The following is a 13,609-nucleotide window of genomic DNA, read 5'->3' as shown; positions in this document are numbered from 1 at the left end:
CTCTTCCCCCACCTCTGCCTTTCCAAGATGGCACCTGAGTATTGAAGGGGGACTTTATGTGAATTTTTGCTCACAGGGAGTGGGGAGTGAGAGCAGGAGGGGGTGAAGAGCTGGCCTGGAGCTCCCACCTATTTGTGTCTGCTGGGGATGGCTGAAATAAATAGGGCATCACTGGCTTCTGCAGAAAATAAACCCCGAAATCCCAGTGTCTTAGCACAACAGAATTCTCCCCCACTGTTCACATGATCCAATGAGGCGTTTCTTAGTCTGTGGGCAGCTTTCCTCCATGTGATGATTCAAGGACCCAGGCTCCCTCCATCTTTGGCTCTGCCAGCCTCTCAGACCACAGAGTCTTCTTCGAGCCCCAAGAAGAATAGAGAAAAGTCCCACTGACTTCTTAAAAGCTACTGCCCAGAATTGACACACACCACTTCCACTCACATTTCATTGGTGAGGACTTCTCAGACAGCCAGACACAGATGCAAGGTTAACTGGGAAATACAGTCCCTGTCTGGGTAGCCACCTCCTGGCAACAATTCCACACTGTGGGAGGGTGAGCACCAATGACTGGTGGGGGAACACTAGTTGTCTCTACCACAGGGCCTGATCCTAGACATTCTGTTAGCATTTGCTAAGTCTGTGGTCTCTTCTCCAGCAGACATCGGGCTAGGGTCTTCCCTGAATATCTCCACCCCTCACCTCACCCCTTACCAGCACACAGCTTCACCATTCAGCCCTGCATCCCCTGGCAGGAGCCTTTGCTATAGGATCCCCTGACCTCTCACCACAGCTGCCCTGGTGACAGGCTCTTGGCTTGAACCCACTTGGCTGGAGCCTCCCTTCTGCCTGCCCTCACCACACTGCCCACCTCACTCTTGAAGGGCCTCCTACACAGCTCTCTCCTCCTGGCAACCCAAACAGGAAGCCAAGCAGAGGCCTCCTGAAGGAGGGCTCAGGGCCTCTCCAACCTATCTCCAAGTCAAGGAGGGCAGGTTTGGATACATGGTGCCTCCATGCTTGCTTCCCCATGGGTGTGTCCCGTCTCCCATCCCACAATCCACCGAGGCAGGAAGTGGAACCACCCCTCCACTTCCTCTTCCTGTCTTGTCAGGGACTCTCCCTGCATTAAGTGCTGTTGGTTTCCAAGCTGTGTCCCCTTTACCAGCTAGTGGCCCCAACCCCCAGAGCCTGTGAGAACTGACTGCTAAAGATAATACTGTCCCCTTCCCTGGGGACTTGCCTTTAGTGGGAGGTTACTCTCCCTCCTCAACCAACGACATCCAGTGGCCACTGACTGATGACCTGCAGATACAAATGCCAGCCCCCTTGTCTCCAGTGGAGACCAACTCAGTGACACAATTCATGTTCAGAGCTCCTTGTGGAACCGGGCTGAAGCTGGCTTATCCTCTCATGTGTCCCTGGCTCCTTGTCTCCTAAGAGCACTCTGCCATAAATCACTCTCACAAGAACCCCCATCTCAGGCTCTGAGTCTAGGAAGCCTGAACTAAGACCCTCCCCTACGTCAGATCTGCCTCATCTTTCTCAAGGTAGCACCTGCCCTCCTCTTTGTCCAGAGCCGTAGTGGCAGACATGATGCAGAAAAAGAGAAATCAGCTTGCAGATAACAAAACATGCCTTGGGAAGTGCAATGAAAATATCGCACAAGAGAAACTCTAGGGTCTTGAACACCATGTTGTCCATTTCAACTCTTGCTGATAACCCTAGCATGGCCCTGGAGCTCTGCCTGTTGGAGAGAGGCCACTCACCAAGCCAGGAGGACTTGTGACATAGATTCCATGGGCACCGTGCATTAAGTTGAGTAGCAGATCCCTGTCCCTGAACCCCATCTGGCCTCACTCTGGCCTTCCCAAGGCAAAACCCACTCCGTGTTACTACGTTGGCCCAGTGGGGGAGTAAAAATGCAAAAGGTAGGGGGCGTATAGTTCAGCGGTAGAGCACATGCTTAGCTTGCATGAGGTCTGAGTCCAATCCCCAGTATCTCCATTAAAAATTAATTAATTAATTAATTAATTTAAATGCAAAGGGAGGAGATAAGAATCCAGAGAGAAAGAGTCCAAGCACCTCTTTCTTTGGCCCATCAGGAACTCCACACCCTCTTCCCCTGGCCTGGGACACACATCCCTGCCCACACCTTGGGACCTATCGTCCACAAAAGAAGTGCTTTCAGTACTTGATGCATATGGAGGCATGGGGCCAAAGGCAGCGAGGGCAGAATGGAGGGGCCCACAGGCCCACGGGCGATGGAGGAGAGGGGTGAGGGTGGTGAATGGAGAGGGTTAAGAAACTGGCAGTTCACACCAACGCCCTCCACACTGCACTCCTTTCAATTTCTTTTCCGTGAATTTAAATGTATTCTGTCACAGTGAGTTATGTCACCCGGAGGAAATGCCCAACTCGGTGACGTTTTTAAAGATTATTTTTTAGATCACCTATCACTATCCATTTGAGGAACGATTGTTCAATCTGAAAAAATAAATTTAAAACTGTCCCCATCTAAGCAAGATGGAAAAATAACTTTCCTTATTCTTTCCCCTTTTTTCTTTTTATTTATTTTTTTAAAGGCTCATTTCTGAAGGACAGTTTTGAAAATCTGTTTTCACCTTGACATTCTGGTTGGATTTGAGCAGCTTGGTAAGCCAGAGATCATGCCTTGTCAGATGGGTAAAAAAGGTACAGCCAGCTGTGTGACCTCAGGCAATTCACTTAACCTCTCTGAGCCTTAATCTCATCAGCTGTTTTGATGAGGTAATAATACATCAAACAAAATGATGTCCAGACAGTCCTTGAATGTGGGACAGAAGTATGGTGTCTGTTCCGCTAAACTGTCAATTCTTAGAGGGCAGGGAGCAGGCTCCGGCCAATTCTGCCCTCCCAGTGGATCTTGTACAGGGCCTGGCCCACAAGAAGTGTTTAATAAATGTTGGGTGGATGTATGGTTCAATGGGTGATGGTTTGGTGGATGGATGCCTCGACATACAAAGAGATGGATGAATGAAAGAGGGGTGGATGGATGCAATAGTGTGTTGGAAAATAGCTATCCAAAAAGCAAACAAATAAACAAACAAAAAAAGCACTTACTACAAGTTCCCCAATTTCCATAGTGTAAATACTGACACCATGGCCACCAACATGGTATCACTGAATGCAGTTGGAAAGAGATGTGCAAAATTGGCATTTATGAGTCAGTAGAAGCCAGCTCCTACACCTGAATCGAAGGAAGGAAGGGAGAAAAGGAGGAAGGAAGGAAGGAAGGATGGAAGGAAGGAAAGAAGGAGAGAAATAATAAAGGGAATAATGAAGATGGCAGGAAGGAGGAGGGAGGGAGAACAAAGAATAAATACTTATCATAGAAAGAAAATAAAAATATTCTGGTACCAGGGAATGCCAGAAAGAGCAAAGCCCTGGGGGCAGGAATCTGCATTCATCACCATCCATCATGCACTAGAACTGAATCCACTAATCTTCTGGAGTAAATGATTTCTTCTTTCAGGATGAGGGGTGGGAGTGGAGTTTATATAGTCCAAAACAATGATCCTCAATTATTTTTAAGAATTAGAAACCTTTTTTTAATGAAATCTTACTTGAAAAGCACAATAATAATTACAAGTGATTAAGCATTTACTATTTACTATGTACCAGGTACAGTCTAAGTACACTGCCTGGAATACTCCATGGAATTCTCCCAACTACCTGGGAACATAGATAATCTTACCATCCCGTTTATCAGAGAGGTTGAGGCACTTGCCCAAGGTCACATAATAAGCAGCAGATCCAGGATTTACACACAGTTGGTGACGCCAGTCCTAACCACCATGCTCTCCTGCCCTAATCAATCAAAAGAGAAGAAGGGCTGTCAGCTGAGCTGCCCCCATAGGCGCTAAGCCCAGAAGCTCCGGAGGTCCCACAGAGAGCCAGATTCTTGGAAAAGAAGCAGGGGGAACAGGTGCTCATCCTAGTTCTGCCCCTGGTTAGCTGTGTGTCCTTGGAAAAACCTCTTGCCTTATCCGAGCCTCAGTTTTCCCATTTATAAAACAAGGTGCTCACCCTCTACAACTATTATAAATTATACATTGGGAAAGTCTCATGAAAAGGATCCTTCAGAGAAGAGAGCCTTCAGAGAAAAATAGTTCAAATAAGTCACATTACATGCAATTTATCTACCTCTTGGACACGAAGAACCATTTGATTCAGAATGCATCCATTTTTGAGATTATATAACATTCTTTGAAAAAAAAAAAGCAGTAGTGATCATTTCTCCAACTAAATTAAATCTTGTAGAGATGACTTCATTTTCAAGGATACTTATTTTGAAAGTCACTTTTGTTAATGAAGAGTGATATTTTGTTATTAGTTAGTTAGCAATATTTAGTACAGCCTTCACGTACAATTGTACAAATATGCATGAAATTAAACCTGCTTTGGTAGAGAAAACAATAACAAAGAACAAAAGGTGGCCAGCCTATTGAATGTTACTTTCTCTGGGACTCATATCTCTGAAAATCTAAAGACAAATGTGAACTTTTCTCCCCCGGAGAAATACAGACAGTTGCCAAACTTTGCATATAACTTTGGGATGGGAAGGATGAGGGGAGGATCTTTGTAGAGACCAGAATATCTCTGAGATGCCAGGTAATTCTTCAGGTCCCTGTTTCAGCACCCTCAATCAATGCAGAAAAATAGCCAGAAGCCTCTCAGACATTGCCCGAGATTTTAAAATGAAGAATTCTCTTGATAAATAAATGTCTTAATGAAATACAAGCAATTAAGCTAAAAGTCCTATCAAATGCAGCCTGTCACTCAGTAGCCTGACACTTAATTGAATTTCTTTTTCCATCCCCTGGCTTGTTTCCCCCGATAAACAAATTCATTCACTGCAGATCGAGTTTCCCTAACCCAGAAACCAATGATAGTCAATCAACTAATTGACACAACAAAGACTTCTATTTTTAAAAAAGTTCTCCTAATTAAAGTGGGAATGAAATTTTATAATACTCTGGTGCCTGGTATTAATTACTCTGTGGTTAACCCTCTCCCTCCTCCTTAGGGACCTGGCAGTTAACTGGGGGTCATGAGGGAACCTCAGACCCAGGTACAAGTCCAAGTTCCAGCTCTATTCTGAGTTTGCTGTGTGATCTTGGAAAGTCACTTTCCCTCTCTGTTCTTCATCAGCTGTAATATAAGGGGTGACCTAAGTGACTGCCAAAGCTGCCTCCGGCTCTATCCTACTCTTTCTCTTCCTCCTGAAACCCACACGCACATATTTAGACCCACGTCCCACTGGAGAGCAGATCCCTTCAAAGCCACGCACACACCCATCCCCTCAGCCTGGATGCATGAGCACACACTAGGGAGTATGTGGCCCCCTCCAAAGAGTCCACACACACACATACACACACTTACACACTCCCGTGCCCCACACAACCACATGCTTCTGTCCTTGTGGCCACTGTCCGACATGACCTTGGACTGGGGGTGAGCTGGTTTCCCAATCACAAGGAAGCGCTGGCTGGGGCAGCCCTGAGGCTCTCAGAAACCTGGCAACTGACTCGATTGTCCAAGATTGCCTGGGTTCCAAAGTTTCTTTCTTCCAACCAAAGGCATCTGAGTGCCTCCCCTGTGCCAGGCACTGCTCAGGGAGGAGAGGTGGATGAGACAGACACAGTTCCCTGGGAGCAGCTCTGTCCCTGCAGCCCCTGCCCAGCAGGATGAAGGCCCCATCCCTGGATTCTGACACAGTCAGGGCTCTGATTTAGAAATGGCTTTTTCAAGACATTATGGTCAAGATGCTACCGAGCCAGGCCTTACAGGACACAGGAGAAGGTGTGTTAGGCAGAGACATAGCACAACAAGACAGGGAGCCTAGGAAGCAGGTGTGGGCAGCCCAGCTTCCCTGCTCACTGGCTTCGGGATGTGGATAATCACGTAACATCCCTGAGCCTCAATATTCTCATGTGTAAAATGGGATGACGGCAGTAGCTACCAGAGAAGGACCATCCATTGACTGAACAAATAGACAGGAGCAGCTCCTCTGTGCCAGGCACAGTTCTGGGCACTTGGGGTCATTGCGAAGATTAGGGGAGGTGACGAATGCCGGCTCTTGGCATCATGTCTGCACACACTGGGCACCAGCTTTGTGGGCCTGAGTGCTAGTGGGAAGATGGGGCTCTGGAATGAATGGGGGGACTTTGGTGCTCCTGAGCAGAGCAGGGTAAGAGGGAGCAGATGGAAAAATGGGAGGGGCGGAGGCTAAGGCTAAGGCCAACCTGGAGGAGGAGAAGGGACCAGTGATGGAGCCCCCAGACTCAGGCTGCATCCAGATGGGAGACACCATCTCAGCCCTTACCTCATCTGGGCAGCCCTGCACCCCGATTCCTCACAGGGACCCCTTCCAGGGCAGGGGCCTGGCTCCCCCCGGAGGTTTGCAGAAGGGCATCATTCCCTGCCCCTTGGACACAGGGCGGAGGCTCCCGGCATCTGATACCTTCGGTTGGGCTCATCTCCCTGTCTCTGTTTTCATGTTTTGCTCTCTCACGCTGGCTGTGTGGAGCACATCTCTCAGAAAATACTTGCTTTTGAAAGTTGTTGCCATAACAACCACTTCATTACACGCCAGGCCCAGTATCTCAGAAATGCAGAATCTTTCCTTAAAAGCGTGCGCTGCACATCAAAGGGGAATAGGAGCTCATTATTTTTACATTATTTTGCAGGCAAATAGATATTTTCCAATACACATTTCTTTTCTAAGTTGATTTTCTCGTTCAGTGGAAATGCACATTTCTTTCTTAACACTTTCCTGCCTGCAGGGCTCAGGGCCTAGAAACCTAAGTTTCTCAGAGCAGGAGGCAGAAGGCATTTCTTTTGCTGGGATGTCCATCCCTCAGCTTGTGAAGGGCGGTTTGCTCTAATTCACAATTTAAATGCAAGCAGAAATTCTAGAACAGGCAGAGATTCTCAGTGTGGCATACACAAGACTTTGTTGGTCTGACTTTGTTCTAACCAAAATTTTGTAACAAGTAAAGCTAATTATTTAAGGAGCCAAATAAAAACAAACAAGGATCTTAACCAGTTGGGATGGAGATGTGTTCCAGGATTTTGTGTCCTAAACCAGAGGGTGCTGTCAGAATTTAATAAGTTCCTTTAAGTGAAGGCTGAGCATATATCTCTCCCCTCACTAGCACACAAATTTCATGATGTTCTTCTGTCTGGTTCATCTTTACCACCAGAACCCAGAACAGTGCCCGGGCCTACAGGGGCTCAGAAAATATGTGTTGGAAGGACGGATGAATGCATGTGCTGTGAACACTGCATCTTGTTACAGTTCTGCAAAAGAATCATCATCCCATTATATAGATGAAGAGTTTGAGGTTTAAAGTAGTTAATATAATAATAATATTAATAACAATAACAGCTGACATTAAAATTTTTCACTGAAGTATAATACGCAGAGAAAGAAGTGCACTGATCTTAAGTACACAGCTCCCTGGCTTTTCATAAACAGAACACCCCTGGCTAACAACACCCAGATCAAGAAATAAAACACTGGGAGGAGGCGGTGAACAGGACTAGCTTCCCTGGTGGCCTTACAAGAATCCACTAAGCATCTGTACATTTGTTTTGTGTGGATTTCTGTCTCTGCTCTATTTGACAACAAAAAGGGCAGGGCCTACTTGAGTCGCTATGCCCTGTAACCACTATCCTGACCTCTCAGGTCATAGATAAGTTTTGCCTCTTTCTGTGATATCTGTTAACAGAACCACACAGTGGGTCCCCTTTCATACCTGACTTTTTTCCCTTATCCTCATGTCTTTGAGATTTAGCTTAAGTCATGGCAGGTAGCTATCATCTACCTCTCTATTAATAGAAGCTAATTTTTCAAGAAAAAATTTTTATTGATATAGTTGATTTATAGTGTTGTATTAGTTTCAGGTGTATAGCAAAGTGATTCAGTTATATATTATATATGTATACACACACACACATATATGCATTCTTTTTCAGATTCTTTTCCATTATAGGTTATTACAAGATAATGAATATAGCTCCCTGTGCTCTGCAGTAGGTCTTTGTTGTTTATCTGTTTTATATACACTAGTGTGCATACATTAATCCTAAACTTCTAATTTATCCCTCCACCTCACCCTTTCCCCTTCGGTAACCATAGTTTGTTTTCTGTGTCTGTAAGTCTATTTCTGGTTTGTAAATAAGTTCATTTGTATCTCTTTTTTTTAGATTCCACAATATCAGCTAATTTTTAATGAGCATTTACTACGTGCCAGGTAAACTCATTTAATCCTCCCAACACTCTAAGATGAAATCATTATTATCAGTGATTTGCCTGGAGTGCCACAAACAATGAGTGGGGAATTTAGCTCAAAAATATATGGCCTCCAAACTCCTGCTGTTGCCAGGAACCTTTCTTCCTGGATGACTGAAGGCTGTCGCTAAGCAAGGTCAATAGCCGGGCCAGGTCAGAGGTGAGTGGAGAGCTTTTTACTCCAACACGAAATGGCCCCAGCACACTAGGCCTCAACCTCTTGTAACTGCTTTTATATTTCTCCCGCTCCTGATGTCAGGGGCTCCCTCCTGCTGGTGTCAGTGTGCTTGCCAACAGCCACCACATTACATAGCTCATGTTATGTCTAATTCACCATGACCAGGAAGCCAAAAATACTAGGGTCACTAGAGTTGTGTGCAAAACAAGAGATAAAGGCTATGAATAAGGGCTTGCTGTGCATGAGTCCATAGATGATGGGGTCTATGCTAACTGGACTTCTGTTTGTTTCCTGGGTCCCAGTAAGTGAAGTTTCTAGATAAGCCACATGCCACTCCAATTTTTCCCTTTTTGAGTGCTTTTGGAAAAAGTGTTTTGGTTTGGGGTCTGAGAACTTCATTCTTGTAGTATTTTTATAGCCTGTGTGGATGGTCAGTACCTGACAAGCTAGCTCAGGTCTTTGTGGTCCTGAAATCCCATCAGACAAAGGAGTCAGGAGGAACACAAAAGCCCTTTGCAGCTATCGGCTCTGAGGCAGAGATGAGTGCTGAAGTGGTACCCTGAGGGAACGGTTTCTGGCCCCATAGCAGAGCTAGTGTCCTATAATCCTGGGCTCTCACTGGTCTGCTCCAGCTCCACTCTCCCGGGCCGGCCCCTCGTACCCCCTCAGGTCCCAGAGTTGGCGGTGCACTGACCTGATTCTGGACATGTGCTGGCTGTGTAACATAAACAGGAGGGGACCCACCCAGCCTCACCCCCGGGCAGCCTCCTTCTCCTCCGCCGTGCAGCCCTCCCCGACAGCCCAAGACCAGGTCCTGCTGTGCTCCGCCAGGACAGCCTGTCCACCCTCCATCAGACTACTCACTTACCTGCACTGGGCACTTGTTGGCGCTCAGTGTTTTTTTAATGAAAAACTAAATCTTCTCTCCACCTGCCTTATTCCCCTTCGAAGAAGCCAATTTTGCATCCATTAACCAGCTCATTTCCACCTTCCTAATAATCTATTTCCATGTCCACTCTCTGGAATTTCTTTTGAACCAGTTTTTAACAACTTACCGGTTTCTTCAGTAATTAACGGGTTTTAAAAAAAGACTTTCCTTTAAAAAAGGAAAAGAATAAACCTGACCCATGGGCTCTCACCATGAACATGAGCGCCCGGTTTTCCTGGGTCTCACATTTCCCAGAATCCAGGGCCTGTCCCCAGAAAGAGCATGTCTCTTCCTGGACAGGGACAGCCATTTGCTTGTTTTCTGACACTTCTTACAGAAGCCCCGATGGCTAGGCTGTGAAAAGCCACTCCACCCTGGGCCCACAGCTCACATTTGGCAACTGTATCCCTTTAATGGATGCACACGTGTCCATTGTGAGTATAAACATAATGGTTTCCATGGATACATGGTCACAATGACTAATTAGACAAAAGAGACAGTTTTTCAAAGCCTTGAAAGACATCATGGATGTAATAAATGAACATCATCTTAGTCAATTGACATATTCCTTCTCATTTCTCCCCAGAAACATCAATAAATGGTCCCTGGTAACTTAACCTTATTATGGAGCTGGACTCTTCAGCCACTGGCTCAGCATCTTCCAGATTTTCAACCGCAGGATTCTCACCCTGGTACACATTCCAAAAGCAGCCACAGGGGCAGTTGTCCACTGCCAGCATTTCCAGACTGAGCTGTCCCACTCCAGCCCCACCTGCTCACTCTCATGATGGCCATTAAGGAGACCAGAAATGCTCCAGACTTTGGGGACCTCATCCTGCCCTCTGCATGACACCTGCCTGACTCAGCCATCAGCTGCCCCACAGGGCTCATCTACCCACCTTCATTTATTTGTTTCAGATGCTGGGTGTGTGAAAATTAATAAACTAAACTTGGAGTTGGGAAGGCCTTTAGAAGGACCTCTCATACACTCATTGCCAATTACCCCAAACAGGAAGACATCAATTACCCGCAACAGGACACCTCAGTTACTGACCACAACAGGAGGACGTCAATCACTCCAGCAGGAAGATGTCAGGTACCAACCCCAACAGGAAGAGACCTACCTTGCACTCCCAGACAGGAAGTGCTACTATTTTACTAGCCCAGAAGGAAGAAGGAAAACTTCCGTCTTGCCCAGCAACAAGCCCAGCCAATGGAAAACGCCACAGCTCAGCCAATGAGGGGCTGTCATCACCTGAACTCGTACTTTTACTCCAGTGAACTTGGATTTTTTTTTTCCCTTGCTGCTGACTTCCTTTCCTTGTCTCATCCTCCTTACTATGAAAGCCTTCCATGTTGTGTAACCCCTCAGTGTATCTCTCTGTTGCCAGGTGAGATGCTGCCTGATTCATGAATTGTTTAATAAAGCCAACTAGATCTTCGAATATATTCAGTTAAACTTTGGCTTTTAACAGATGCGAATTATGCAACAAAGCTGGGGGCAATGATTACTAACTATTCCTCTTTGTAAAGGAGAGTTATCCTTCTCTCCAAGGGGTTATAAACTTAGCATCACGTACTGGCAAAATCTCAGAAGTGAGAGAAAACAACCCCAGATATTTCTTCCAAAGGTTGTGCATGGATCGGGATGAGCTCTTCTGCTTTCCAGCCCCTCATTCTACCACGATCCCAGACTAAAGGAAGAGTGTTCAGAACACAAAATACCCAATGTAACTGTGTTATTTAGAAATACAGAAATAAGACTATAAAGAAACAGCTTATACTTGAAAGAGGCTGGCAAGAAGGAAGAAAGGTAGAAGAGAGTTGATTTTCCTCGTGAACCCAGAAAACAATTTGACTTTTTAAACTATGTACACTTGTACTTTTTTTAAAAATGGAAACTAAGTGTTTTTAGAAAAAGAAAAACAAACTTTGAATAATTAAATCTTTAGGCATTCTGGCAGAAAAAGCAAAGCATCTACAAATGAGAAAAAGCCTCAGGCTGGACCCTAACTTGCACTCAACAATAGTCAAAGCCAGAAGACCTTGGGAAAATGGTGTTTTAGTTTAAAACACACGTGAGTCAAGGTCATTCTATCCTGCCTAGATGCTGTTCAAGTCTAAAGGCCACAACAGACACTGACAAACATCAGCTAATTCAGAGTGTACCGTACCTATGAATCTCTTGGGAAAACTGCCTGATAATAAAATCCAGGAAATGAAGAGATAAATAGAAAATAGAAAACTCAGAGAAGGAGACATCATGCAAAAGGACTGAGCATGGGCAATGAATCCATCTAAAATTAGAACTAACATCAATGTTCAGATTGTTATTGCATTTAAATATAAATGTTTTAAAACTTAGCTGCGTAAAAATAATAATGGAGGTGAGGAGCGAAGTGGGAGGAAGTGGGAAAAGGCTAATGTCCTAATGCCCTGTGATAAAACATTCAATACTGTCTAACATGTAAGCATGGCATTTAAGGACACATGATTCTCAAGGAAATACAAATTAAAATACAATAAAATACTACTGTTATCTGTTAGAATGACTAAATTTTTTAAAAGGACAATACCAAGTGCTGACAAGATCACAGCTCTCTCACACATTACTGATGGGAATGCAAAATGTCACAGCCACTTAGGAAAGCAGTTCGCAGTTTCTCATAAAGTCAAACACTTAACATACACCCAGCAATCCCAATCCTACATATTTACCCAAGACAAATGACAGTTTATGTCCACAGAAAACCCTGTGTACAATTGTTTAGAGCAGTTTTATTCACAATTGCCCCATACTGGAAACAATCTAAATGTCCTTGAACTGGTGGGCAGATAAACAAACTGTGGTACATCTATTCAGTGGACTTAGTAATAAAAAGGAGTGAACTAAAACAGTCAACACTGTTCATCTCAAATGCATTATGCTGAGTAATAAAAGTCAAACTGAAAAAGCTATCCTCTGTACGTGTTGCATGATTTTTCTGGGAAAGGCAAAACAATGGACACAGAAAACAGATCAGTGGTGGCCAAGGTCCGGGCGTGGAGGGAGGGGCTGACCACAAAGAGGCACCGAGGATTTGGGGGGTTGATGAAACCATTCCACATCTTGGTTGATTGTGGGGTGACTATGAGACTATGCATTTGTCCAAACTCCTGGAACTGACTGTACACTGCTCTGCGAAAAATGGAAACAAGAGTCACAGATTTTTATAGAATATGCCCATGTCTTTTGATTTAATAGGCAATTTTATGTTGCGCTCTCAAAAATTCCATTGTTGGATTAATTTAAGTGTTTTATCTGAGAATACCGTTGTTCTGCTTATAATAAAACACATAGATTTTAAAAACTGTATGACTCCAACCACAATGTCTTCTCTAATCCCTGTTAAGCTTGGAGGAATCTTTTAGGAAACAATTCCATTGGTGATAATATTTGTATGAGGTTCAAAAATTTCTTTGGTTTCATTGGTTTTCTCTTCTTCTGTCAATGTCAAGAAAAGTTACATTAAATGACTTTTACTTTCAAAAGTCTCCCATTTTGCAAAAATATTCTTATCTACCTCTCCTTCTAGAAACTCTACCTAGAAACATAGTTGGATGTTTTGGGGGAGCATGAGGGGGACTTCTTGTCTTATTTTGTTTATTGTACCTTTCTGTATTTTTTGCACTTTATTGCATATGTGCTATTTTTATGAAAACAGTGAGTCCTTCCCTGACCTCACCTTAGCTACAGTCACAGCTCCTCCCCTTTGTCTCTCCATGGCGTGCGGGTCACTCTCCTTACTCCGGAGGTGTTGCCACACCTGTTCCACCCCTGGACTGCACATCCTTGAGAAGCAAGAGCTCAGTCTTGCTCATCCCTCTATCCCATGGAAGGCCATGGTCCACACAAGAGGTCCTCAATACATGCAGCTGGAATAAAGGAGATGACATATCAAGGATGCCAAGAGTGAAATCCTTCATGAGTTTGAAAAGCAAAAAACATCTCAGGGTTTTCAATCCTGACCTCAGGCAACAGCTTCCCGTTGTCTGCTTTCCTACAATGTAAGAGAGCAACCAAGGGAGAAGGGGGACATGGCTAAAAGCTTAGCTCATAAGAACACTGGGAGACCACCCATGGCCATCTCACTGCCTAACATCTAGTGACATGTCTCTCTCTCCTCCT

At 44.8% G+C, this 13,609-nt stretch overlaps 1 protein-coding gene and 1 long non-coding RNA gene across 3 annotated transcripts in view; both read right to left on the bottom strand.

The window, feature by feature from the left end:
* Positions 1–9,598, bottom strand: part of TOX2 (TOX high mobility group box family member 2) — a 212,581-nt gene extending 202,983 nt beyond the window's left edge. Inside the window, exon 1 of the mRNA XM_072944273.1 lies at positions 9,569–9,598. The gene's annotated coding sequence lies outside the window, so the exon portion shown is untranslated. The remainder of the gene's footprint in view (positions 1–9,568) is intronic.
* A 2,601-nt stretch (positions 9,599–12,199) lies between these two features.
* On the bottom strand, positions 12,200–13,609 carry LOC140687296 (uncharacterized). 2 transcript variants are annotated; one of them, XR_012061496.1, is made up of 3 exons: positions 13,451–13,609; positions 13,167–13,356; positions 12,200–12,619 (listed from the first exon to the last, which is right to left on the bottom strand). It is a non-coding gene; the product is annotated as an uncharacterized lncRNA (long non-coding RNA). The 2 variants fall into 2 exon arrangements; XR_012061495.1 differs by having other exon boundaries at positions 12,200–12,614.

This window comes from Vicugna pacos, chromosome 19, assembly GCF_048564905.1.
Source record: "Vicugna pacos chromosome 19, VicPac4, whole genome shotgun sequence".
NCBI classification, from domain to species: domain Eukaryota; kingdom Metazoa; phylum Chordata; class Mammalia; order Artiodactyla; family Camelidae; genus Vicugna; species Vicugna pacos.
This window is presented reverse-complemented; position numbering and strand designations above follow the sequence as displayed.